The following is a 24,731-nucleotide window of genomic DNA, read 5'->3' as shown; positions in this document are numbered from 1 at the left end:
GGTCAGAAATAAAACAATAAAGCAGCCAATGTCAGTGAAGTTAACTCTTTATTCAAAGAAAGCAAGCAGGTCAGTCCTAGCAGCTGCAACAACCCTTCCCAGTAGGTCTTGCTCCAATGAAGCAGTTGTGAGGACTGAAAGTCCTCACCTTCCCACCACTGAAGCTCCCCACCCCTTGGTTCCTTCCCTAGCAGTCTAAGGCTTTGTCAACTTGCCTCTCGTTCATTTCTCTGCATGTTCTGAGAGACCAGGGGAGAGGGGAGCTGGTTGCAGCAGGAGTGGGGGCTTCCCTATATTCTTCAGCAGCCTGCCTTATCTCTATCTCCTGGCCCCCCCTCCTTTCCTGCCTCTGAGTCTGGACTGCCCTCTGCCACAGCCACTTCCTGCTCACTAAACTCTGTTGCCTCTTCAGCTTCCAACACCTCCTCTTCCCAGTCTTCTCCCTCTGACTATTCATCATCATCCCACCACCACTCCAGTGGCTCTGAGCCTTCTTCCCCTGGGGGTTTCCCAGCTGGTGCCTCCCACCACTCCATGGCATCCAGCCAGTTCATGACAATAGATTAACAGAAGAGTTTAGGCATGTTGCGGTCTTTGCCTTCTGTCTTTCAGAAATAGTTGACATGAAACACATATGTACAGCTTGAAAGAGGATGTGGGAATGTGCTCCCAAGTCTGGTGCCACCACAGGATTTTTGTATGAATGTATTTGAAACCTCAGGGACTCTAGTTCAAAACCGACCAAGACACTTTCCCTGCTGTCTTAAAGGCACCAAAAAAAGTATTTTCATTGCACACAGTCCAAATAAAGTAAGGTTTGATGGGTTTCCTTCAAGTTCCCAGAGGGGAAGCAGCAATAAACTAGTTGCATAAACCAGAAAAACTGCAAACCTTTTGAAGAAGAACAGCCAATGGCTGTGGTAGCAGCTTGAGGTTAGAAGCCCACAGGAGGCTGCCATGGATTCTGCTTTCCCAGTTTACTAGTCTTTTGAAACCCTCTTTAATCACTTTCCATTTTCCTGGATTCTCTTCTAGAACTTCCACCCAATTCTTTTTCTTTCTTTGTCTTTCTTTCTTTCTGCTTGCCTCTTAGCTACTTTGAAGAATGACATTGATTTTATGGGGGTTCTATGTTTTATTTGATATGTTGTATTTTAACAAAATGTTAGATTATGTTGAATCTTATTGAAATGTTCTGAACTGCCCTGAGAAAAGGAAAGCAGGGCAATGCATTTGGCACCAGCTTGGGGACAGGAGTTGCCGGAAGGAGGTGTACAAGACGCCACCCAACTGTTTTAGGGACACCACTCCAGATTTGTGTAGGGTTTACTCCTTAGCTCTTTATTCTCCCAAAGATGTCTCACAAGGCACTGGGTGTGGATTTTTCCTTGGGGTTTACTCCTGAAGCCTGTGAGAGTAAAGTAGGCATAATTGTGCTGGGTTTCCAAGTGGACAAGGGCTACTCCTTCATTGTCCATGCAGGTATGCTGTTGCATTCTCTGCCTTCAGGAGAGTTTGCCTGTTGCAATTCTGCATGAGCTTCTGCTCTGCACTTGCCTTCTGTGCATACTTTTATTAAGAACACATGCTGTACATGCAAAAAGTCAAAGCTTCAGTAACTGGAATCTCCAGCTACAAGGATTTCAGATCCAAAAGACATTCACTTGATGCCGAGAGCCAGATTATGTCTACTGGCATAGACAGACCAATTGCTTGTAATGTGTTTCCTTCCAGTGTAATGCAGTTTCATGTGCATTCATTTATAAATGTTTATTTGATGTTAAATGCTTCATACTGTTAAAAGTATTCAAGGTTGGGCCCACTCAGCCACCTCCTCCCTTCATTTTAGAATGCTATATAAAAAATATTGATACCTGTAGAGGCACACAGTTTATCATTATGATTGGGGAGAGGGCAGGATATATAAAAACATGAGCCCAACATCCCAAGAGGAGAAAGTGTGTTTTTCTACAGTCAAAAAGTGAGTGGCAGTTTTAGGATAAATGGAAATGAAATGTGACAATGAATGATAGTGTAGAAGTTGCTAAAACCAAGATTCACCTTGTGGGCAATGACCTTCCTTAAAAAGGAAGCACAAGCAATTGAAAATAATAATAAAAACTCCTGCATGTTTCTCCCCAAGTATTTTGCTTACTTACAGAGGACTCCTCTTTGGCTGAGTATGTCAAGCACTGAACACTAGTTGTATTATACAGTCAATTTTACAGCCCATTAGTTGTTGAATTTATGTAGGAGAGATGAACTGCAAAAATTCCAAGTCAACACCTAATGTTGGCTAAGTGCTTATTCTCCTTTTATCCAATTTATCACACCTTGTTCTTTCAATACACCCCCATTCCAATTATTTTTAAAGTCCCTTCTTTGTTGTCCTTCCTTGTGATGTAGCCTTTTGTGTTTCTCTTCCGTAACTACTGAACTATTTGTCATAGAGCTAGGTCTAAAGCTTATTAAAGTTATTGGACTTTGAAGTATAAGCATTTGTATAACTGTCATATGCTATGGTTGCTATTTAGAACAGTATTCAAGGCTCCTTTTATGCCAGTTACTGCCTGTAATGTTTTATTAACCTCTCCCTTCCCAACAATGTCTGGACATTTTAGATATATTTGTTGAGAATTGGTAGGCGGGGGGGGGGGGCAATCATACACTGCTTTCTAGGTTCACCCACCACAGAGAAATACTTCCTTCCTAGAGAGCAGAGTGTGAGCGGAAAAGATTCTAGGTCAGATATACTGATTTCAGGATGATTTTATTTATAGGGGGAAATAGAGAATGTACTTTGGTATTAAAAATATGTATGTAATTAATACAAAGGGTGCCCTTCCATATTGTTTACATTTTATATTTAAAAACCACCCCCCTTTACTTAAACTGTTATAAGGAAGTGGTGTTTCTTTTCTAGAAAAAGAGGTGTTGGTATTCACCATGAAGCTATTATAGTAAGTATCACACTTTTTAACCAAAAAGAAAGAGGTGCAGGTACTCACCATTGAGTTGTCACAGTAAGTCAAGTGCCACACTTTTCAACAACAAAAGAGGTATCCCCTGGGAAAAAAAAGCACTGTGAGGAAGCATTATAGTATAGTGACTATGAATGTAAGCTAGACAATTCGCAGTTCAAATCCCATTTCAGCCGTCACCTTTTCAGGTGGCCTCAGACAAGTCACTGTTCTCTCAACTTCTATCCTGCTAGTCTATAATACAGAGACAGACAGGTAAAGTTTACTTTACAGGCTAGCATCATCTGAAGTATTACAAAAATTGTGTATGTTGAAGTGGTTTCATCACTGAGGAAATGGAGCTATTTATGAACACCAGGCACTGTCTACTGCTATTTATGTCAGTCTCTTTCCTCCTCTCCAATAAAACCACTACTGCTACTTTGCACCAGCAGAATTTCTCCAGATCAAACTCCCAAAACCAGGGGGGGTTGTCTGGGGTGATCAAAATACTGTTTTGTGCACAAGTCTTCTCACATATACAGGGTGTCAGAAATTCCCATTCTGTAACTTAGATATATGCTAGGGACATGCTTGCTTGGAAACAGATACTACTGTACAAAACAAAGAAAACTTCTTTGAAGTTACCCTGGGATAACTACTCACTCTCTGTAAGCGAATGTAATTCGCTTTAGCAATCTTTTAACAGTAAACTGCCATGCAGAAATACCAGCAGCTTGAAGCTCCCAACTAACCCCAATCCGTATATACCGGGAAAGGTTTCACGCGTTCAAATGCCTGCATGTGGGGACGCAACCCTCCACACTCTTGTTTAAGAGTTCTGGATCCCGGTGGGATTCACTGCTCAGTTAAGTGCACAGGCTCAAGATGCAACCCTGTGCACATTTGCTCCACTGGGCATAATGGGGAATATTTGAGCAAACCACTCAAACAGCACACACGTACTCGCAGCTCCTAGTTGGGTTTCCCCAGTCGGTGGTTTGTACCATTTTAATTCCTACTCACACGGACACTCCGCTTGGCCACCCGAGGAGCTCAACTCAACATGCTTCTCCCCCCCTCCCATTTCACCCTCACTAACAACCCTGCGAGGTAGGTGAGGTCCCGAGTAACCTGGCAGCTTTCACACCCGAGTCAAGTCACCGGCTTTCCGCCTATAGAAAGCGGCGCCGGCGGGTCTCCCGCTGCCCCTACAAGCCGGCCGAGTAGCCACCCTTGCATGCATCACGTCCCTTTTCCCCGGGCCGCCTCCTCTTTCGGGAAACCGTCTAGGCCGCGCCTGGGAAGCCAGCTCCGAGGCCGACGGGATGCCGCTGCCCTGTCGCCGCCGCCTTCTTCCAGGAGGAGGCGCGGCAAGGACGCAAGATGGCTGCGCAGGATGACACTGCCCGTCACGTGGCGGAGCCGTCGCTTTTCCCTCCCTCCCTCTTTCCCTGCTTGCCTGCCTGCTCGCCCGCCCGGCCGACAGTCCCCTCCTCCTCCGCCTCCGTCCGAGACCGCACGGGCCGCCGCCGCCGCCGCGCTCTCAGTGTTGCTGGCGGGCGAGGAGGCGAGGCAGCCCCGTCCAAAGAAGCCTCCTCCATCCCGTCGCGAGCTAGCCCAGCCGGCGGAGAAGCGCCTGCTGCAGAACCACAGCTGCTGCTGCTGCACGCCAGGCACTGGCAACCGGGAGCCTCCGGAGGGAAAGCGGCCCACGGAAGGTAGGTGAGTGCCCGGTGGGTCCCCTCGGGAACCTTCCCCCCCGCCGCCGCCGCCCGCTTGCTAAGCAGCGGCGCCAGCGGGAGCAACCGGGATTCCCAATATAGCTCTTGACGCGTCAGGGGAGCGCGGGCAGAGGGCCAGGTTTGGAGACATATGCGAACTGGTGGCTGGAGGGGGGGGGGAGGTGGGAGCAGAGGCGAAACGCGCCGAAGTTGGGGGCGAGGGAGGCGCGAGTGTGGGGTTGGGATGTTTGCAAGAGTGGCCGGGGGAGGGGGCCGGGAGAGCGGGGGTCGACACTTGAGGAATTGCACTCCAGCTAGTCGCAGCAGCAGTAGTAATAGTAGTAATAGTGGTGGTGGTATTTTTTCGTCCTCCTATTAAGCCTTTGCTCTGGTAGCAACGTCGGGGCGGCTGAGGGCGGCGGGGTTTCTGCTCGAGCGAGGAGATGCGGCCGGGGCGGGGCGCGCGCTGGCGAGGAAAGGAGGACAGCAACTCCGGCGGCCGAGGTCGAGGTGCGGCTGGTGTGTTACGTAGGACGGGGTTGCGGTTGTTGGCCAGGTGAGTTGCTACGATATGGGGGGGCGAGGAGGAGGAGGAGGGAATTGAGGCGGAGGGGCCTCGTCGCCTCAGCCAGGAGCCGGTCGAGTCGAGAGCTGTTGAGTACACACGCCTTGCCCGTCTGAAGTGACCAGGTGAAGTATTTCGTGAGACCAGTTGCTGGGGAACGTGGACGGCAGAGAGTGCTGTTGTGCTTTCCGCCCCGCTTGTGGGTTTCCCTCGCCTCCCCCAGGTATCAGCTGGCTTGGTCAACAGAAAGCTGGGCTTAACTTGGTAGGCCTTTGGTCTGATCCTGCAAAGGCAGCTCTTAGGTTCTTAATACTATGACTGGAGGCAGTTACAGGGCCAGGGCTGTGTGTGGGGGTGAGACAGCAGCTTTGTAGAAAGGCTGGGCCTATGAAGTCCCAGTGACTTAAATGGGTTTACGCTCAAGTGTGCATAGGATTACAGCCTGGGGTAAATATATAAGGCAGGAAGTGGGATGAGGTGGGGCTGGTGATTCTGGTTAAGAGTAGTAAGGTTTTAACTGTGTGTGTGAACAGGAGGCTACGGGATGTTTTGCAGTGAAAACTAGATAACACCTGTTGTTCCGTCAAATGCTTTGTGTGCATTTATATCAGTGCACATGCACAGTGCGGCAGTATTAGACACCATGCAGATGAGGGGCTTTGGGTGATGGCATAAAGCAGGGGTAAAACTAGGCTTTATTTCACCCGTGTCAAAGACTCAGTTTGGCTACCCCCCATGTGCATTTGTGTACACACACACACACACACACACACAAGCTGGGAGCCTCAATGGCACACCCCTCTGGAGACTTCACCCAGGGCAAAAAACCTGGCTAGCTGCCCCTTAGCTACGCCTCTGGCATAAAGCCATCATTTGAGTTCATACCTGATGTTGGCTTTGAACTAGTTGCTTAGGAAGCAGCTCTAATCCCACTTATGTAGAAGCAATCCCTGTCAATTCTTTTGAGTAGAAATTATTAGAGTTGTAGCCTTAGCATGCTATCTGAAGGTGTGCTAAGATTAAAATTAGAGTTTTCACCATAGAGGAAATTGATTTGGAAAGAAGATTTGTGTACTATCTGAGGTTAATGTGAAGGTTGGAGAGGGGTGTGTTTGGGAAATATTGGACCTGGCTAGTGTGCTGTTTGTTAGTCTCTTTTAGCAGTTTTTCTATGGATAGCAGTTCTTAGGAGAACATTTAAATAACCATATCACATGCCATGTTGCATGCACTGTTAGAATTGTCAAAGATCTTCTGTGGTTGTAAAGTATTTTTTTAATACTATACCTAGTTCTTGGTCACTGGAGGAGTGGAGCATTGACAAAAAGTTTAACTTTGCTTTTAGAAGGCAGGGTCAAAACTATATTTTAAAAAACGGTTTGCTGTGGCTGCCCAGAAGAGGAAGGAACCTTTCCCCCACAGTTTTGACTCTTTCAATTGGAGAGCATGACTAATTTTTAGGTCTGTGTGCTTTGCAGGCAGGAGCAGTTACGATTTCTTTCCCTTTCCTTTTCCTTTTCCTTTGCTCTCCAGCATCACATGTTTTGAAGGAAGGGAAGCTTCTTATTTTATCTTTCGTTCACACCCCAGCGTTGTAACCAGGAGAGACAGGGATCCAGATTAAGGGGAGGGTATATCTAGAGGCCTCTTCTGGCTCTTCCCCTCCCTAGCGTACCACCTTGCAGAGGGACAACAACATGCTTTTGTACAGCTTAGCATGTATCTGTCCTTCCACCCCCCCCCTTTCTTCCTGAGCAAGCAAAAAATTGGGGCCAGTGCTAAACACAGCATGGCTAGCTCATGTTGGTGCTCTGTTTCTTTGGGGCCAGGTTGATAGGCAAGGAATGTGCTCCAGGCAGCCCTGTGTCTCCTCACCATCTCTAAAAACAGTAAGGAGGCAGGTTTTAGCAGGAAAGTTTGGCCCATGCCAGTTGCTTGGGAATACAGACTATATGTTTTGAGAGTGTAGGGAAGGAATTGAAGGCCCAACATGTCTCTTAGTGAGAAGAGTGGGACGTGCTTCCATTGCTTGCGAGGCATCATCTCCTTGGATGGAGGGAAACTTCAGACATGTAGCAAAGGACAGGAGCTTTTATCTGGGGATAGCCCTGCTGCAAGGACAGTGAATCCTTCAGGGGATCAGATCCACTTGCCCACAGAGATATTGGGCTGGCTTAATGAAGAGGTTATGAAAGAAACACTTGCCGAATGTATTTCATGCCTGCCTAGGCACTGAGAGCATAGATCAAAGAGACAAAGGGAACATTCATTCCCCCCACCATCTTTCTCTTTTTCTTCATCAGCTCTTCCAGAAAGTGCTGCAGGGACATAACCTGTGGCTCAAACCCTGGTAAGGCAATCAATAATCTAAATCAAGGTTTTCCACCATACCTTTTTTGTAGGGGGAGGGTGTGTGAGTTGTTCTTCAGTCCTTGGCACTGTTGGCCCAGCTGTGGCTCATAGGGGTATACTCGTATCCTTGTGTCAATGGTAAGATGATCAGGGTCTTTCCTACACCAAATCAACCAGGAATGTTCAGGTTATTTTTTTCATCATGAACCCATGCTCCTTCAGATAAGAATCACTGGAAGAGTTCTCTCAACATTTAACATTAAATTCAACATATTGAGGTGACCATAAGCACTGCTCAAAAGAGAGAGAACTGGCCAATTCCAAGTTTTAACCATTAGACCATGGACTTTGCTTGCCTTCAGGGCTCCATGGCAGTCATCAGCTTGCTGCCCTAGGGCGGTTCCATGCCACATTCGCTGCAATGGCTTCTTCTGCCCTTCCAGACCTTGACAGCTGGGAAGTTGGTTGGTATGTCTGTCTAGGGAACGCCACCACCACCTCCTCCAGTGGTGATTGCACTTCCCAAAACTGCTCAGGGTTGTTCCAGATGTCTGCTTGATTGGATGGAGAGGCAGCTTTGTCCAAGTGTGTGTGGAGAAGGCAGCCCACTCCCATCAGCTGACTAGAGTTGAGGTCTGTCTACTTAATCCTCCTAGCCTTTGTTGATCTGATCAAACAGAAATAACTTATTACTGTCCTACAAGGAAGAACATTTCCTTGTAATTTCAGTAGAACACATTTGGGTAATCCACAGCATCAAGGTGGATTAGCTGAACAGAATGGAGATTGATCAGGGGAGTGGTATCTCTATCCAGTAGTGTTTCAATCCATCATAAACAAAGGTGGGCCTCCCACGGTTGATCCATTTGCCACGAACAACAAGAAAATGGACTTCTTTGTGTCCAGATTCTGGGACCCCAAGGTGCATACAACAGACTAGGGCTCTCTGGGCCCAGGTCCTTCTAGTGGCTCTGCACTGTGGGGACCATGGTTTTTGGACTTTCCATTCTGGCATGGTGACTTCCATTATGCCTGGGCTTTTCCAAGGGCAGTTCTACACATGCACTAGCTCCAACTCTGCATCGGGAGTTTGAACAACACACATTGCTAGAAGAGGGATTCCTCAACATAGTCACTGACAAGTATCTACTAATTGGATATATGAGATTATGTGTCACTATGCATGCAGATTACCGTATTTTTCGCCCTATAGGGCGCACTGGCCCATAGGATGCACCTCATTTTTTTTGGGGGGGGGGGAAATGAATAAAAAAAAATTATTTCCCCCGACCCCAGCCCCCAGAACAGACTGCTATCCGCAAGCCTTGCGAGCCTGGCGGCAACTCCCTCCGGGCTCGCAAGGCTTAGGGACACCTGCGCGAAGCACGGGGCGTCCCCTGGAGGGCGCCCCGTGCTCCGCGTTGCAGGCTGCCGCCGGCAAGCCTTGCGCGCCCAGGGGGAGTTCCCCCGGGCGCTGCAGGCTTGTGGACACCTGCGCGAAGCACGGGGCGTCCTCCGGAGGGCGCCCCATGCTCCGCGCTGCAGACTACTGCCCGCAAGCCTTGCGAGCCTGCGGGAACTCCCGCCAAGTGCGCAAGGCTTGTGGATAGCTTCCTGAAGCCTGGAGAGCGAGAGGGGTCGGTGCGCACTGACGCCTCTCACTCTCCAGGCTTCAGCGAAAGCCTGCATTCACCCCATAGGACGCACACACATTTCCCCTTCATTTTTGGAGGGGAAAAAGTGTGTCCTATAGGGCGAAAAATACGGTATATTAGTAGAGATTCATCAACCAGTGAAACCACACATACTTGGATCAGCAAACTTTGCTCACATTGTTTGATGAGCGCACATGATAACATCATTGCATGGGAACCAAGTCAGTTGCTCTGTGGTAGGCTTAATATAAAACTCTCAGGCAAGAAAAGAGAAATGAAATTCAGGAGTGTTTCTGCAAGCACAAGACATTTTTCAGTCTCTTGCACAATCATCATCTAACACAAGACCTAATACAGCAACTTGTACAATATGTCAATATGCATGCTTGTGCTATGTTCCACATTTTGCTAACACATTTTGCAACATTTTTTGTGGAAGGCTTTCCAGAGGTGCACGTGACACAGTCTGCCATTTGGAGGCTAGAGTCCCAGTAGTCTTGGATTTCTTGAAGGCAGATCTGAAGCAAGGCCTTGCTCCCAACATTTTTAAACACCAGCCAGTGGCCCTGGATAGCATTATGTGGGTACCAGAGTACATCTCAGTTTTTGTGAGTGGCTTCCATAATTTCCCCTCTGGTAATCCACATACCTCCTGACTGGGATGTCTCCTTTTATGCAGAGGACCTTCATGGTATCTTCCTTCAAATCATTGGGTTCCATCCCACATGAGCTTATGTGGAAGTTTGTGTTCCTGGTGGCAGTTGCTTCCATGAGCAGATAGGGAAATTGTGGGTGCTATCAATCAGTCAGACAGGAACTATGTGGCATCTATCCTGAACTGGGTTGCCTTGCATCCTGATCTCAGTTTCCTACCCAAGGTGAACTCTAGTTGTCACCCGTTCCTGGGGTCTATATTGCTTGACTTCTCAAAGCTAGGAAAAAGCTAGGAAAAGAAAAAAGAAAGCATAGGAAAAGAAATGGCATAAACTGGATGTCCGGAGGGAAGTCTGGATCTATTTGTCACGTACCAAAGAGTTGAAATGCACAGAATCCCTATTTGTGTTTTACAAGGCAGAGGCCCAGGGCAAAGAAAGTGTCCAGAGGAACCATTAACTGGTTGGTCAGGGAATGTATAGCACTGGTGTACCTACCATTCTAAGTCTCAGGCTATTCTCTTAGGCACTGTGACCCATTCTATCTTAGCCAACCGCTAAGCCCATTGCTTCATCTTTGGGAGACTCTACAAGGGAGACAAATATGTCCTTGACGAGGTGGCCTTTAGCAGGAGGGTCCTTCAGCAGGTCCTGTGACTGGAAATTCTCCCACCTAGCTTCTGAAAAACTTTTCCTGTGTGCTCCAGTCCTCGGCTGACTGACAGTGGAAAGTTGAATTTACCATGAAGTGTTCCTCTGGAGCAGATAGCCCTGCCTTGTGAGTTCAGCCTGGAATATTATGAAGTGGGGAGAGATTTCTGTTTTGTATCTTCTGCACTTTGCAGTGTTCCTTTCACTATTCTATCTCAGATTTATTCTGGGTTCCTTGTTCTCTTCTAGTTACCTAGTTCTGGTTTGCCACTGCTCTAGGGTTGTCTGTGGGAGACACTGTTATTGCTAGGACCAAGTCTATGGACTGGGGGACTGACCCCCTCCTCTTCTGGATGGTCACAGGAAGCTTAATACCGTTTTGACCTTGCCTTCTAGAAGTGGAGTTAATCCTTTCCTCTGTGCCCCACTCTCTGCTGACTAGAAGAATAATTAACAGTAAATACAGCTTTCCACAGAGTATAACAAAATCTTGGTCAGTTCTCCTGATCAGTAGGCAATGAGAGTTTGAGAACTTGTGTATTGCAATAAGGAGCTTGGGAAGACAGTTGATGCTATTACGTTGTGTAACAGTGGGATTTCGGCCTAGTTAGGAAGCTGAAAAGAATTGTAGGAGGAGCTTGCATTTAATTATTTTTGGCTTATCTTCCACTTGCTCTAGTATAAATGTAGCAGCTAACAAGCCTGTAATCCATAGCATCTCTTGTTAAGCCTGGGAAAAATTACTGTATCGAGTCCTGATGAACTGTTGCCAATCAGCAAAGAAGGTAGTGACCTAGATGGGCCACTGGTCTGATCCAGTTATAAGGCAGTTTCCTATGTTTCCATGCATCTTGCATAGTAGGACTTCTGCCTAGCAGAAGGTTTGCTATGATGGTGGGAGCAGAGCATGTGGCTTACCTCAGTCCTCTGGGTCAAGTAGCACTCATTGAGCTAGCAACTATTTGTACACAATACAGAGCAGCTTAGTTGAGTTTCACATGTTAGCATTGGCAGTGATTTGCCTGCTTATAAAACCGGGTGGCCAGCTGCCCTTTATTTAAGGCTTTTCAAACTATTGAAACTTGATTGCTTACGGAAGAAAGTTTCTGCATGAATGGACTAGAAACTTTAACATTGCTACTTGTCCTAGATGCCATTGTACCATAAAGTCTCTCCACCCATCCCAAGTCAGTTCCAAATGTTGCACACAGGAACTGCAGATGTGATGTACAAGTCACTTGTTCATCTGCTGTTGCAGCAGATAAAGTTGTGTTTAGAAGCTGTTGTCTTTGATTTGGAAACAATAATAAACATGATATTTAAACAATTCTTCTGGAGGGGTGGAGTTTTTGCTTTGAAAAGTGCTTCAAAGTAAAAGAATGTTAGGTCCTTTTTCTTCCCACACCCTCTTCTCTTTTGTAGTTGAGATTACTCCTGAGCTTACTGTATTCCAGCTGTGGCTTTGTATGAAATATTAATAATGGTTAATAACAGCTAAGTGAGATAATGCAATTTTCAGTTACAGAAGATGATCTGAAGAGCTGGCATGAGAGTTTTCACTGTGAACTCTGCACAGCAGGGAATTCAACTCATAATCAAGATTCTTACAACTTGACTATAATGAGGTTACCTGAAAGAGACTCCTGGCAATTTCAATGAACCGCACTTGCAAGTGTGCTAAGGACTGGAGTCTTACATCTTTATTCAGTACTCTGCTGCACATAGGTTTCTGCTTTAGCTTTGCCACACAAGATAATCAATATATCTGATAGTTTTATCAGTTTGTGTTAGCTTAGCTTCCTCGCAAAATAAGTCGTAAACTTGGACTTGTGTGTTGTAGTTCATCAGTAGTTCCCTTTCTTCTTTAGGTTTTTGATATTTAACTTTGATTGCTAGGTCTGATTTAATGCTAAAAGATAACCTGGAAAATAGGTTATCTATAAGATTAAGGCCTGTCCCTGCTCAGAAGATACATTTTATACAAACATGTTTGTAAGCCATTTTAGAGACCTAGATAGCAGAAAGTATGATATAAATCTGTTCCATTAATAAATAATGCTGAACAGGAGAGCATATTATGGGGCAGGAGTAGGGAACCCCAAACTCTTCTAGTTGGTGCTGGATGGAGTACAGCTCCCGTCATTTCTTACGGTGTTGACTGGGGTTGGAGTCCAACAACTTGTGGACAGCTGCTAGTATAGGGCTCCCTTTCACATATATTTTCTATTCCTATTTTATGTTTCTTCTTGCAAGAAATGCACCCACAAGCTTGGATTGTCAAAAACCAAAGGAATGAGGCTGTACGTGAATTTATGATTATTGTTGTCAACAGCAGGGGGTTGCTGTCATTATAGGGCTTTTATTTTCTTGAAGGGGTGATTTATTAATAGAAGGTGGTATGGTCTATATGCTGTATTACAAAGATAGAAAATATATGCTCCTTACTTCTAAGTTACCTCCACTGGACATAGAGCTTACATTTGTGTAAGTATGCATAGGATCAGCCTGACGCTTAAGATCTAGCAGCTGTTTGAGGGATTGACACACAGCAGTGTTCACCTAAAGTACTGCTTCAAATATTAACGCAGTCTTTCATAGTGATGTTTCTAGTACCTTCTCTGCCACTTCCTGCTTAACATGTGGGTTAATTTTGTTGTTGGCTTTGACACGTTCTGCTGAAATTGCGAATGCCAGGTAGCTTGTTGCAGCTAAGATTGCAATACTAAGAACACTTTAACTTGGAAATAAGTCCTATAAATCAGGAATTTCTCTTATGGTTGGGCTGCAAAATACATCAACAAGTCTCTAGAATGTGTCTTTAGAACGATGTCATTAAAACTGAATAATGAGTACTTTCTTGATTGTTTTCTTTTCTTTTTCTTTAAAAAGCAATATATATAGACTGTATAGAAAGTCTTTCAGATAAACAGTACTACATATATTACAGCACTTTAAAATACTTCTTTTTTTTTAGTATTGCATAACCCTTTCTGCAAATTGTTCATTTTTGTTACCTTTCATTTCTTGTCTCCTGTCTTCTGTGGTTATTTTCAGTAGATGTTGTAGATAGCAATGGTATCCATACAGTATATATATATTCTGTATCTAAAGAAGAGGCTGGTTGCAATGATATTGAGGAGGGTGGGAATAAGAAAGCTTCTGTTTACTGTGCACTCAGACTTTTAAAATTGATACTAAAAGTAGTATCCTCTCTAATACTCTCGATGTGAACAATGGAAAGAATTCTGCCAGTGGTACTGTTTTGTAAAATGTTGCACAAGAGTTAGCAAAATGTGGAACATAGCACAAGCATGCATATTGACATGTTCTGCAAGGTGCTGCATGAGGTCTCGTGTTAGCTGATGATTGTGCAAAGAGATTGAAAAATGTCTTGTTCTTATAGAAGCACTCCTGAATTTCACTTCTCTTTCCTCACCTGGGGGTTTTATATTAAGCCTACTATGAAGCAACTGACTTGGTTCCCATGCTATGATGATTCATGTGCTCTCATCAAATAACGCGAGGAAAGTTTGCTGATTCAAGTATGTGTGGTTTCACTGGCTGATGAATCTCTACTAATATAAGCTTCATGCCTCATCCATAGTGACACAATGCTGTCACTTGTCACAATGACTGCATTCAGATGGCACTTCCCCCCCATCTTCCTGATGTTTCCTTACCTGTTAATTTCCACATTTTATCTGATCTTTTACTATTTTTTGTTGGGAGCCACCCAGAGCAGAGTGGCTATGCAGCCCAGTCAGATGGGTGGCATATAAACAATTATTATTACTATTTTTACTATTATTACTATTACAACTTAAAAATCACTTTTGGTAATCCAGTGGAGTCTAGCAGAAATCTAGTGCTCATTTCATGTTATCCATTTTTGGATAAAAATGGGTAGCAATCCTGTTAGCTTGGAAAACCACAGAGATTTGCATTGTGCTTTTCCTCAGGTTTACATGATTGCACCACTGCTGAAGATGTGTTGAAATCTTGGGTGGTATCTTAGTATGCAGTTCTTTCCTGCTATATAAAAGTTAACACAACTTGGCAGTATATGGATAAAAAAAAGCCATGGTTCCATAACATAGTAGGTACTGCAGTGTAAAATGAATGGTTGAAATTGGGACAGAAATACTAGCATTATCAGTAAAAATAAAGCAATAAACCCCACCTCTAGATCCTGGCTGGGTCTCGGGTTTCTGACAAAAATGGGTAGGCAGGCCACTTCTGTAGCATCAGTTTTGGGGGCTACTCTGGTCATTACTTCAGTGCTGTTGATTGTGGTAGTATGTTGGCATGACTACCCATGCATGTACACCTCATTTCTGAAAGACTGAAATGATCGTGCATAGGGTTGAGCCATGAGTATGTGTGTTATATGTAATAGCTATGTAATCAACTGAAGTTTGTGACAACCATCAGCAGCAGACTTCTGCCTCTACAGCAGGGGTGCCCAAACTTTGAAAAGAGGGCCAGATTTGCTGAAGGGAACATGCGTGAGGGCCAACCAAAATTGTTGAGCTTTTCTTTAGGATTTTAGCCCAGGACATATGCTGCCACAGGGGCCGCATTAAACCGACCGGCGGGCCGAATTAGGCCCCTGAAACGGACTTTGGACATGCCTGCTCTACAGTATTGTGCCCTTTTAGGTAGATGGTCTCACTTGCTATCTCAGACTGCTCCTTAAGTTCATGAAATTTTCTTGTAATGAACCTTTGACCTCTTACTGCTGACTTGGCATACTATGTCAACTTCTGGTGCAATCTTTCATTTGCTTTAAAGTAATAACTCACCATGCTATTGAAGTTCCTCTTGCTATGCCAAACCAGAAGAGACCTATTTATGATATATACAGATTAGACCATAAGTATTGTGAAATGTTCTGCAGAACTACCACCAGTGTACAGAAAGGAATTGTACAGATACATGCTTGGACTAAGGAGCCTAAGGAGGCTCAAAGCAATTAGTCAGACCTTTTCAAAGGTGCCACAGCATTTTTCGGTGTTTGGGCTCTGCAATGTATTTTTTTAAAATAATATTTATTAAAGTTTCAAAAAGATTACAAAAATAAAGAAAAAGAAAAAACAGAAAATACAAAATACAGAAAAAGTAAAAACAGTTAAAAAGAAATCCATCTTTCCATGACTTGTCTTTCATTTACTTCTTTCCTTTTTTAAAAAAAATATATATATATTTATTGAAATTTTCAAAAAAAAAAAATTAAAAAAGAAAGACAAAAAAGAGAAGAGAGAGAAAAAAGAAGAAGAAAAAGGAACAATTAAAAAAAGTTTACATTGCTTACTTTCCATAACCAATTTCCTTGACTTCCCCACACTTGCCCTTCTTGTATTCCAATTCCAATTTTTAGCTCAGCAAATTCTTGTCCCCACACTTTGCCTTATTTTCTCTAATTCATTTTAATTAACCAATTTTAACTTATAAACCTCAATCTTTATATATCAATACTTATTCTTAAAAAACTTTTCCTAAATTCACCCTATCAATTTAATTAACCCATTTTAACTTAAAAACATCATTTACTTCTTTCCTTGACCTCCTCACACCTCCCTTTTTTGTATTCTAGTTCAATTGATTATTTCAGCAAGTCCTTTCCATTCTTGTATTTATCTTATTAATTTATCTTAATATATTGTAACTTTACATTCTGACCTGTTAACAATCCAATCTTCCTTAACCCTATATAACATTACTGCAAAAACCACATTACTTCATTCCAACATCCTTTTAGCATTCCTTAATTTTACAATGTTTCTGTAGATAGTCTTTAAATTTCTTCCAGTCTTCTTCTACCGACTCTTCTCCCTGGTCTCGGATTCTGCCAGTCATTTCCGCCAGTTCCATATAGTCCATCACTTTCATCTGCCATTCTTCCCGGGTGGGTAGATCTTGTGTCTTCCAATACTTCGCTATAAGTATTCTTGCTGCTGTTGTTGCATACATAAAAAAAGTTCTATCCTTCTTTGGCACCAATTGGCCAACCATGCCCAGGAGAAAGGCCTCTGGTTTCTTCAGGAAGGTATATTTAAATACCTTTTTCATTTCATTATAGATCATCTCCCAGAAAGCCTTAATCTTTGGGCACATCCACCAAAGGTGAAAGAATGTACCTTCAGTGTCTTTACATTTCCAACATTTATTATCGGGCAAATGATAGATTTTTGCAAGCTTGACTGGTGTCATGTACCACCTGTATATCATTTTCATAATATTCTCTCTGGGCTCTGCAATGTAGGTTGGAAATTAAGTATTTTTCTTCCTAATAGGGGCAATGTGAATCTTTGAACTCTGTCTGTAGTACAGACCTATATTTCCTACATTTTTAAAAAATGTGATAAATCATTGTTCTGCAACATAAATGTTCTTTTTAATTCCAAAATGTAGCACAACAAGTGTTTATAACAGAATAATAATAAAAAATCCTATGGGGAAACCCATTGGGCATGTAAAACAATATTGCTTTCTTTGTGTCTGGAGAATACACTTTCTCGTCATAATAGAAAACAACCTTTCAGGTGTCTAATTAAATGAAGTCTGGTTGTACTCCCTTGGTTTTCACATTTGGCATCCACTCATAACTATCCAAGTAAGAAAGGAATTGGTTTCAAAGTCAAAGGGTGGAATCCAGAATAGCATTAAGGAGAGCCCATTCATCAGCATAAGGATTTCTGCTTGTGCAACAGAACTTAATCCTCTTCTCCTTCCCTGTGCCCCTAAATCTATTCCAGGGGTTCCCTCAACCATCTGGAGAAGATTTGAGGTAGGTGCTGGGCTCGTGTGGGTGGAGAAGAGGGTGGGAAAGGCCTGTTGTAGAAGTCAAAATCCTTGCACTGACAAGACTCTTTAGTGGAATACTGCCCAAAGGTCTACCAAAGGAAATACCACTGTTCATTTTTTACTTACAGGAGGTTCCGCTTAGTCACTTCAGCAGAGTACCACATAAATGGGAAGTGAAACCCTGAGTTTTGTCAAGATAAAATGTCCAGCTTATGAAATGACAAATGGATTTTAGTACTTGGTAAACTTACAGTGATGTACAGGAAATGAAGTGAGTGATTCCTTGTCTGACACCAACATTCACCAGTCAGCACTGATATCTAGCCTTTCTGTATCTCTTGAAGACACCAGACAGGTTTTCAGTTTAGAGAGGGAGCAAAAAGGTAACAGTGATAAAGGCTTTTTGGGAATTATTTGAGAATACAAAGAATGTAATGCGATTACAGGTTTAGTGGAATCCTCACAGCATAAACTATGTGTTCTTCTTTTTAGGCATATAATAAAAGGCAACTGCAAACTTGAAATGTATAGGTGGATAGAGATTGGGTAGTCAAGAAAAACGAGGAAAGTTCTGGGATACTTTACAGACTTAATAATTTTATTGCTGCATTATGTTTTATGGACCAGAGCACATTGGGTGGATTAACTATTTAGTTTTAAAAGTTGGTAGGTATTGAGGGATTGAGAAGAGGAAAAGTAATTTGACCTATTGTGGCAAATTAAAAAGGGCAAGATATGTCTTCATTAGGGTAGGAGATTAACAAGGCTATTATTTGGAAACTATTAAAGAAATTTGAGAAATATGTATTGCAAATCTGGATTATTAGTTGCTGCAGAACTACTCTGTCATTCTCTCTTACCTTTTGGCTTGAGTGAACTGCAATGTCTTGCTGTGAGAAGTGCAGTACACAGCTGTTTGGACAAGATAGCCCAATAATAACAAGGATACCATTCTGTAGCTTAAACAAAGAAGCAGTTTTGCTATCGAATGAAAGCAAAAGTTGATAGGGAGTTTGATTTATAATGTGAGTCCCTGGAATGTGGCAGTGTTTCTTGTGCTGGGCAATACAGTTGCATTGCATTGCTTAAATAAATGCCATTCCATCCAGGCACAACATTTCTCTACGGGATAGAAAAGTTTCCCTTCCCCTTTCCCAAGATATTTAGGGGAAATGAGGACATTGGACAGTTAGTCATGCAGCAATTGTCCTCCGTATGCAATTCAGTAGAGAAATTCTGGTAATATTTCCAAATCTTTTCTAGCATTTGGTATTTTGAGTTGTTAGCAGCTTCAAGTAATGGGGGACAGGAAGAAGGAGAACATCGTTTTATTTATTCAGATCAAACATGTATACGTGTGTTCACATTTTTTTCTCACATGAGTTGCATGCCTTCAACAGTTTCTTATGGGAGGTTTTGTTTGCCATCTCTCTCTTACCAGCTGATACTTCTGTTTAGCTAGTATGCCCAGGAGTCTTGTAATTGCTAACTCAAACATGTTTGGATGAGAGTGAGAAACAGCATACTTGACATTCCTTTTTGCCCTCTGAATATCAATCATACACCTCTTTTTCCTAACAGTGGATGCTGGAAATTTATTATTTGTGTATTTATGTCAAAGAGCGAGTTGGCAGTAAATCAGACCATTCAAAGTTGGGAGTTAACTCTTTGTAAGCAAAAACATGATCTCCACAGACTTGGCAGAGTGTCAGGCCTAATGAGCACTGCACCTCATTCCTGGTAGGTCTTATCCCATGAATCAGTTGCTGAGACCGAAAGTTCCCGCCTCCCCAGAGTTTTCTAAATTTTCTCCTTTCCAGGGCTTTCCCCAAGCAATCAGACACTTCACCTGCATTCAGCCTGTCGCTTCTCCGCCCGTTTCAGCCCCCTTCTGGTTCTGGGATATGGGGAGGAGGGGTGCTTGTTGGCATAGTAGGAGGGGGAGATACCCATGATTCTTCACCATCCTGACTCATTTCTGCCTCTTGCCCTCATTTCTCCTCCCACTCGCTGGCCTTGGCTTCCGCCTCTGATTCTGGACTTCTCTCTGCCATAGACTCTCCCAGCTCACTAAGCTGTGTTACATCTTTAGCTTCCAACACCTCCCTTTCCCAGTCTTCTCCCTCTTCTCCCTCTGACCAGTCGTTGTTGTCATCCTACCACTGCTCCCCTGGCTCTAAGCCTTCTTCCCTTGGTGGTTTCCCAGCTGGTTCTTCTCACTATTCCTCTGTGTCCAACCACTCAGTGACAATTTGTTACTTAAAACAATTATATCCTCCCCTCCATAAAAGTCCAGGGCAACTTACAGTCAAAAAACAATAAGCAGTAGTATGAAATAACATTTTAAAAAAGCAACTCTCTCAGCTGAAGCTAAAATATTTACTGTTTTTGATAGTCTTATAAGTGGGGGAGGGGGAGAGAAACAAGATTGAGAATTGAAGCAAGGGAGAAGTAGCTCCTTTCCAAGTTGTTTGAGAACTCGTACTAATATAGATGGTTAAACCACTTTCCTTTGGGCATTTTCCTGTTGAAAATTTTCTTACCAAGCTGCTTTTACATTTGCAAGGGAAGAGGCTTTACAGGAAGAGACTGGGCTCAGATCTGGGCACCACAGTTTAAGAAACATATTGACAAGCTAGAATGTCTGCACAGGAAGGTGGCCAAGATGACAGAGGGTCTGGAAACCAAGCCTTATGAGGAATGGTTGAGGGAGTTAGGTATGTCCAGTTTGTATAAGAGAAGACTGAGATGTGATATGATAGCCATCCTCAAATAACTGAAAGGCTGTCACATGGAAAATGAAGCAAGCTTGTTTTCTTCTGCTCCAGAGGGTAGGCTCTGAACCAATGGATTCAAGTTACAAGGAAGGAGATTCGAACTGAACATTAGGAAGAACTTTGGTCAGTAAGAGCTATTTGACCGTGGAACAGATTATCTTGGAAGATGATGGACTCCCCATCATCAGAAATTTTTAAACAGAGGTTGGATGGTCATCTGCCAGAGATTCTTTAGTAGTGATTTTTGCATTGCAGAGGATTGGACTAGTTGATCCTTGGGGTTCCTTCCATGTCTACAATTCTGTCATTTTATAAACTTATGGGGAACAGACAAGCTGCTTTCTTGGTGCAATTTTAGGACTGCATTATGTTTGGGGTGCCTTTTATATGTATCACAGCAGTGAATTCTTACACTGAAATTTTCAAACATATGGGAAATTCATATTATTATTGCACTATATGGATACACTCATGTATAAGTATTTTTTCTCAGTGATTCTATTTTGCAGTACATTAAATATTTAGACAATGGAATACTTAGAGGTGTGTATGAGCACATTTATGGCTGTAGCCTGTGAAACTTCTTAAAAGAAATGGCAAGCATGTGTAAGGGCTAAGTAGCTGGAGCTGGGAACAGGCTTTGAACACTACTAGCATGTTGGACATCAGCTACAACTATTTGTCATTCATATTGCACTTGTCAGAACAATTATGACTAAAAAGAGGTATACAAGATCGTAAATAAAATGCAACTATCACAGCAAGTTGAACTTAAAAGTTAATTAACAGTGCCTTTGCATGACTGTTCCAGTCACACACAATTAGTATGCACTTCTTAGGTTTTTTCCCAATAGAAAGTAATTTACAGGTTCTGGAAATCTGATAATTAGCTCATTAATGGCCATCACACCCCTGTTTTTGCACTGTTTTTCTTTTATGTTTCATATTTGCAGCAGAATAACTAGCTTTAGTGTATTATGGACAACTTTAATACTTAGAACAACAGAAATAAGGTAGTCCATTGATAGGATTCTTATCATTTGGAAGTGAAACTGAAGACCAAAATGTGATGTGAAAACTTATTTTGAAGATATATGGGTTACACCTCGAGGTGTTTTGGACTAAAATTCCTGTCTTCCCTGACCATTGGCAGGCTGGCCGAGACTGGGAGTTTGAGGCCAACAATATCTGAAGGACACCAGGTGAGGGAAGGCTGGTTTAAACTGTGATCTCCTCTAAACTATGGGGTGAGAGCATTCGAAGAGCCTAACCCCTGAAAGCAGTGTTCGAAATTCATCAGGCACCAGGCGCATTGTATGTAGCTTGTCACTAAGTGAAGATGCCTGGGTGCCAGGATGGCACCTGATGTCTCCACCATCTGGAGGTGCATGCCTAGGAATCCTTGGATCTTGCCTGTTTTCCCAAACAAGCAACAATAATTCTATCTGTAATATTTTATTTGCACAATCAGAACAAATTTCAGGAACCAAAAATGCATATAGAAAAATACGACTTTCGAGCCATCTGGCCCCCAATGGCAACTAGGCATTCAATTTTGGTGGCCATAACCCTGTTTTAAGGAGCCATTTGGTGCCTAGCTTACATATCTGAGTTTCTAACACTGCCTGCAAATGTCCAGTTTATTATTCTCAGACCTCAGGAATTGAAACTGATCCCACAGATCTGCAGGACCTGCCTCAACTGTGGTGTCTAGTTTGATACAGATGTCTGCAGCTTTGTTCTCGGTGCTTTTGTAAATGCATCCCAGTGCACTTCTGAGTGATTAGCTGTTTCTCCCCCCTCAGATTGGGTTTAACCAGCCTGTTCAGCCAGAGCTGTTCTGAGGATGCAATAGAGGCAGATAAATAGACTTTCCACTCTGCCAACAGCGCCACATGGTAGCCATGGTTATATGCTTTCACATATTCTCTGCTGTATTCACCCAAGACTCGTGCCACCTGTGCTCTAACCATCCAGCCCATTTCATTGCCTGGAATTCCTCAGAAGATCAATAAGGTTTCTGGGTTTCCTGCAGCCAGAGAGGGTACTGGGGAGTGATCATGTCACTCACAAATGCATCCAGTGTTGTTGTGTCTGCATTTCTCCATCTCCATCCACAGTCTTGTTGATCAGTTGTCTTGTTATGGTCCCTGGGGCTTTGCTATAAAACCATATTGAGCTGCTGCTTCCTCATGCTCGTTAGAAAGCAGATAATTGCTAATTCTAGTTTTGAAACTTAAACCAGCATGTAACAAGACAGGGTAAAGGTAAAGGGACCCCTGACTGTTAAGTCAAGTCGCGGACGACTCTGGGGTTGTGGCACTCATCTCGCTCTATAGGTCGAAGGAGCCGGCGTTTGTCCACAGACAGCTTCCAGGTCATGTGGCCAGCATGACTAAGCCGCTTTTGGCGAAACCAGAGCAGCGCACAGAAACACCGTTTACCTTCCCGCAGGAGTGATACCTATTTATCTACTTGCACTTTGACTTGCTTTCAAACTGCTAGGTTGGCAGGAACTGGGACTGAACAACAGGAGCTCACCTCATTGCTGGGATTCAAACCGCCGACCTTCTGATCGGCAAGCCCTAGGCTCTGTGGTTTAGACTACAGCGCCACCCATTTCCCCAACAAGACAGGGTACTTTTATAAAAAGAAGAGTAGGATTGGCTCAAGGTCCAAGCCATGCACATGGCTAAACCTTCTCTTATGAACAAGATACTGAATGCTCGTAGACAAGTCAGTAGGTTGGCATATATAAAGTGGAGTTTTTCCCACCAGAATTAAAGGACAGAAGACCTAAATTCAATTATATAATCTTACTGTTACATATTTTACTAAAAATAACCAATAGGTTTGTGGTTGTTACCAGGACTTTTTCTGATTGAATTGAATTTTGTCTGCTTTATAAAACTTTATTTTCATGTTTCTATGTGTATGCCAGGCTGGGCAGCCAGGAGTGTTATCCTGCTGAAAAGACAAACAAATTTGCTTTGCCGATATTCAAGCATTTAGAGTTTAAGAAAATTGCCGTTGAGAGCTGGAGTGACAATGATTGTGTAAAGAATCTATCTTAGAATATTACAAGTATAATATTCCCGATCTTGCCTTGTTGAGGAAGATAATGGTAACCTCATGTGTGATATATTAGAAGAGAATGTGTTGAACAAAACTACAGCAAAATAGAAGCAATATCTCTCTCAGTTTTTGTTATGACCTTGTAGGTGTGTGTTTCCAGAAAACAAGATAGTCAGTGTTGTTGTTTGTAGACAATACGGGGAATACATCCATAATGTGGAGCTTTTTCAATTAGCTGGGACTTTTGTTGTCCTGTGTAGCAAGTTATTCCCTTGGCTTCCCTCACCCTGTCCCATAGCAAGTACATTAGGTCCTGAAGGAAATGTCTATTGTTTGCTGAACACTTGATCTCTTCTAAGAATATTTTGGGCAGTTCTTGAACTTTTGTTTTGTTCTTCAGATAATAGAGCTATTTTTCTAGAACTGCTTCCTTTTCGTGCTATAAATACAAACATGTTTTCACACAGATATCAAGCAAGAGACATCAAAGTTTAAAATTAGTTGGCAGTAATTTACATTTGATCAAGAAAGGGTGTCCATTGATGGAGCAAGCGAGCGTAAATGATTTTGTTGACCGCCTCATTTATTAAGCAGGCAATATTTTTTTCACAGCACGTTTTATAGATAAATGGAATGCGCACAAGACATATATGCCCAACAATTTCTGCCCTCTCCTTTGGAAGGGAAAGGTTTGCATTCAGTGAAGCTTTTGTGCACCTGGAGCTACAAATATGTATTGGAGTTGCTGGAATCAAAGCGTTTGAGCTAAAACCCTCTTCTTCCTTTTGGTTTGTAATTCAGAATTCAGTAAATGTACTAAGTTACAGAAGTTAGAGCTTGCTTTTGTCTCGTGGAGAACAGTAGCTTGTTGATGCTGAGGAATTCTTTGTTTGCTACAAAATGTCCACTCAATCTTTGCCACAGCAGTCTTTTCTTTTGACACTTTCGTACACCTGACATACAAGAAGCGTCAAAATTATGTTTCCTGCCCCATTCCTGCTTTAGACCCTGAGTAGAGATTAGGCTTACCCTATTAAAAGACGCCTGCTTCTTGGGAGAAAAGCAATGACAAACCTAGACAGCATCTTAAAAAGCAGAGACATCACCTTGCCAATAAAGGCCCGTATAGTTAAAGCTATGGTTTTCCCAGTAGTGATGTATGGAATTGAGAGCTGGACCATAAAGAAGGCTGATCGCTGGATAATTGATGCTTTTGAAGTATGGTGCTGGAGGAGACTCTTGACAGTCCCATGGACTGCAAGAAGATCAAACCGATCCATTCTTAAGGAAATCAGCCCTGAGTGCTCGCTGGAAGGACAGATCCTGAAGCTGAGGCTCCAATACTTTGGCCACCTCATGAGAAGAGAAGACTCCCTGTCCCTCAGACCTTGTGGGGGGCCGGACTATATTTTGAAAAATAAAATAAAATTGAATGAATTCCTATGCCCCACAAATAACCCAGAGATGCATTTTAAATAAAAGCACACATTCTACTCATGTAAAAACACCAGGCAG

General features: G+C 43.1%; 1 protein-coding gene across 4 annotated transcripts in view; it reads left to right on the top strand.

The window, feature by feature from the left end:
• The first annotated feature begins 5,047 nt into the window (after positions 1-5,047).
• The window catches only part of SGMS1 (sphingomyelin synthase 1), a 77,539-nt gene continuing 57,855 nt past the window's right edge, over positions 5,048-24,731 (top strand). For 2 of the 4 annotated variants that reach the window (XM_053388621.1, XM_053388619.1), the window contains exon 1: positions 5,048-5,240. The gene's annotated coding sequence lies outside the window, so the exon portion shown is untranslated. Of the gene's footprint in view, positions 5,241-5,333; positions 5,375-24,731 lie in introns of those variants that run through there. The other 2 variants (XM_053388620.1, XM_053388622.1) reach the window with 2 other exon arrangements.

Source organism: Podarcis raffonei, chromosome 5, assembly GCF_027172205.1.
Source record: "Podarcis raffonei isolate rPodRaf1 chromosome 5, rPodRaf1.pri, whole genome shotgun sequence".
NCBI lineage: Eukaryota > Metazoa > Chordata > Lepidosauria > Squamata > Lacertidae > Podarcis > Podarcis raffonei.
This window is presented reverse-complemented; position numbering and strand designations above follow the sequence as displayed.